Below are 4320 nucleotides of genomic sequence, written 5' to 3' on the forward strand. Positions count from 1 at the left end.
TATATATATATATATATATATATAGGGGCCTATATATAAAAAAAGAAAAAAATAATTTTAATGATAATATACATTATCGTTTATTCTAATTATTTATTCTAATATAAATATTGTTCATTTTTTATTTTATAAATATAATAATTATGAACTTATAAAAGAACAACAATAAAACAAATAATAATAATAATAATAGTAATAACAATAATAATACTACTAATAATATAATTAAATACTATGCATTATGGATTAGAAGAGAAATAGAAGAGAATAGCTTTATTTATATTTTATAGAATATTTTAACATGAGCAAACAATTTGAAAATTAAAAAAAAATAATTTTCATTTATTCATTTATTTATCATTGCCCTTTAGAGAAAATGTAAAACAATGTAACATATTAATTCAATACTGTATTTTAGATCAAACACATAATAGCATGGGGGAGAAGAATTGACCTGTTTAACCTACTTCTTGAATTTTAAGAAGTCTAAACTCGTATTTAAACATACAAAGTGTTATCATCAAACTTGGAATGAGGTCATAATAACCCATGTGCATCCTTCAGCTGGCCAGCTTCGAGTTGTTTTACTACATCTAACAGCAGAGGGAGCCATAGGCTAAATTAACAAGTAGCCTAGTCTAAAAGAGTAGACGTCTGTTCACATTGTTCAGTAAACAACAACCGTGATAAAGGCTACTCTATATAGGCATCAATTATGTTATATAATCATCTCTATAATATGATGTAGAACAATGACACAAATAACGTATTACATAGGTTACAGAATTTACTATATTTCAATATGCTGTTCTGCAGCACTGTATCATCTAAATTTATGTCAGTCGACAAGAGTCAAGACATTGTTTCAGCTGGATGCAAAGAAGAACCTTTGGTAAGTTTTTACAACCAAGTTTTTATTCTCAAGTTCTCTGTACTGAAGCCAGAAAGCCAATACATTGATAGCCTATGAAGAATATGATGTTACCTTTTCAGTCATAGAGCCAACTCAAAAGCTCTGCAATGAAAAAGAAAAAATGATACTAATTTCTTTAAGGTAAGTGGTTGCAAACAATTTATTTTAGCTACATAAAAACAAAAACAAAATCATTGCAACCGCTTACCTTAAAAAAAAAAAAAGTAAATTCAACTAATAATTTTTTCAGTGTGCACAGCATAATGGTTCTTTGCGGAACCCAACGTGAAAGGACTGCTGAAGAACCTTTATTTTTAAGAGTTACTCTGGTACAACCCTCTTTTACAATAATTTACTACTAACAATAACATCACGTATGACCATTCCATAGAAAAAAACAACAGCAACAACAACTTTTATCTGTATCCATTTGCTAAACTTTATAATTTCATAGTTATGTCATGCTTCAAATCCTTTGATTCATTTACATCATTCATTTACATAGTCTCAAGGGCTAAATTTAGAAGGATATATGTGGAAATGAACCAATGTATGCAAAGAGGTCTGTTTGAAATTCCACAGATGTATTCATTTATGTGTTTATTTGCTGGAAGTAAATATTTAAACTACAAATACAGGATGCCTTTGAGCACATTTGGTGCATTCTATAATCATATCAAGTTTACAGATTGAATATTGGACTGAATTACTGCCATTTACAGTTTGTCCTGAAATATTTGACATTTTACACATATCCAAACATTATTACCTGTTACAATATTTACATTTGCCATTTCACTCACATGATCATACTGCAACCAATCACATGCCTTATTTGGCCTTTTCTGTTGCTTCAAAATATTGTAGTTTTTGCACTAAATATACAGGCCGACATAAATAATTTTGGCCCCCGGATGTCTAAAAATTACTGGTGGTAATTTCAACAAAAATATACTATAGGCCTAGTTATTTTAACTAAACAGATTCAGTAAAGTCTCTAAAACAGCACCATTGTTCCTCCCACTGCAGCATAATGCGGTATTATGTTTTTATTTTTTGCACTTTTTTCTACTTCAGCCGAGAAAGAATGTTATCCACAATGAGCTTTTTTCATCATCTTATTTGAGAGACAGTTTGGCCTCAGAAATGAATATCTGACCTAATCTGAGTGCAGGTGGGTGACCGGTGTAAGGAGCAAAATCGCTTTGTCATCGCACGTGCTCTTGAGCGTGGCCCATGTTAAACAAGTCTCTCTTCTATTCTCTGACAGTAAGATAATTCGCCCATTTTTTCTCTCTTGCTCTCTCTCTCTCCCCCTATTAAAGAACCACACACACACTCACATACACATATACACACAAACACAAAAAAATACATAGCCACAGGTATGGGGTGATTAGAAATGGTTTTGTTGACCCCAAGGGGTGATGGTGATATTGATAACATTTTCAAACAGTCTCGCTCATCAAAAGGTTTCCTGTTGAAGTTGTAATCTTCCTTGAAATAGGGCTTTGTTAGCCACTGCGCCATTCACTTGACCGAGAATTCCTTGGCGGTAAGCTAATGGGGATGATTTTGAGCGGGGTCGGCATTGGGGATCAGAGCTGGGGACCCGATCGGGGTGGCCCTGGAGCTCAGAGGTGCCTTGCGGCGATTTGTAGTCCAGGTGACTTTGCAAATTCCCCTCCTGCTTAAGACAGGCCTAGCTGGATGATCATTTTCTAGACTTTCCCAACTCTGCATATCAGGGATCAAAAACAGCAAATTAAGTATGTGATTAAAATGTCTAGTCGACATTATTTGACTAAAAAAACACTATTGTTTAAAAGTTTGGAGGCTTTGAATGAAAGTAATAATTATTCAGTAAGGATAACATAAGGATCACATACAGTAAAAGGTGTCCTTTTGAACTATCTTTTGTAAATGTATCACAGTTTACACAAAAAATATTAAGCAGCACACACAATTATTTTTTTTTTTTTTGAAGTTGTAAGCATGTGATTAAAATGCCTAGTCTACCTTATTTGACTCGAAAAACACTATTGTTTAAAAGTTTGGAGGCTTTGAATGAAAGTAATTTTATTCAGTAAGGATACATTATATTAATCAAAAGTGACAGTAAAGACACTTCTAATGTTACAAAAGATTTCTACTTCACATAAAAGGTGTTCTTTTGAACTTTCTATTGTAAATGTATCACAGTTTACACAAAAAAATATTAACACACAATTTTTTTTGAAGTAAAAAATAAAAAAGTAAAAAATAAAAATAAAATACCATTTAATTTGTTTTTACTTAAAAAAAATCACGTTTAATTCAGTGTTACATGTCATTTCTTTGTAACTGTGAAATTTACTAGCAATTTCTACGTGAAAATTGCTAGTAAATGTCTTTATTTTCATTGCAACTTTTTTCAACATTGTGAATAAAAAGAAATATTTCTTGAGCAGCAAATCAGCATATTAGAATGATTTCTGAAGGATCATGTGACACTGAAGACTGGAGTAATGATGCTGAAAATTCATCATTCGACCACAGGAATAAATGACATTTTAAAATATATTAAAATAGAAAAGTATTATTTTAAATAGTAATACTATTTCAGATTTTTATTTTTATTTTACAGTACTTTTGATCAAATGAAAGCAGCCTTGGTGAACATAAGAGACTTTTGAATGGTAGTATACAACTGTATTTATTTTCACTGTATCAGTCAATAAATCAACCAAGAGATGGATGTTGGTCATTACTAATATGATTTATACATCAAAAATCTATACTTTGCTCCTTCAAAACACACAAAAAAAACGATTTTATAAGTAACCGTGCCAATGATAGATCAAAAAGTCCCGTGCTGATTGATGGTCTGCCGTTGATAGCTGCTGATAGAGATCAGAGTACCTCAGGTTTACAGGTGCACTGCATTCTTGGCCAGCCAGCGCTGTGTCACAGCTGAATGTCACTGCAGGGTGTTAACTGATCTTTAGATTTCTTCAAAAGCCAAGCTTGCCCTCAGATAAAGATATTATAAAGGAATTCAGACATTTTCTAAAACAAATTAAGACACTGGTTTGTGTTATACTATCAACATTTTAGTAACACACTATGTTCAAAGGTGGAAAGTGAGTTGAAATAGTAAAGCTGTTTTTCCTATAGGCTACTAACTTACATGAATTGGCCATTGTTTTTTTGTATGTGCTCCAGGAGTCCAGAAATACCTTGGCTGTCAGCACCGGGACAGAACAATAGCCTCCCAGTCCTGTAAAACCCAGGATCACTGAGGGAGAACATACTTTCCAATAGCAGGTGTTTGAGTCTGTCAGTACCTGCTCCTCACCACGACTGCCGGTGAAAGGCTCGGGTTGTCCAGGTGTGCATGTGCCTGTGTGTGTGTGTGTGTGTGTGTG

Source organism: Sinocyclocheilus anshuiensis, unplaced genomic scaffold (assembly GCF_001515605.1).
Source record: "Sinocyclocheilus anshuiensis isolate Anshui unplaced genomic scaffold, SAMN03320099.WGS_v1.1 scaffold451, whole genome shotgun sequence".
NCBI lineage: Eukaryota > Metazoa > Chordata > Actinopteri > Cypriniformes > Cyprinidae > Sinocyclocheilus > Sinocyclocheilus anshuiensis.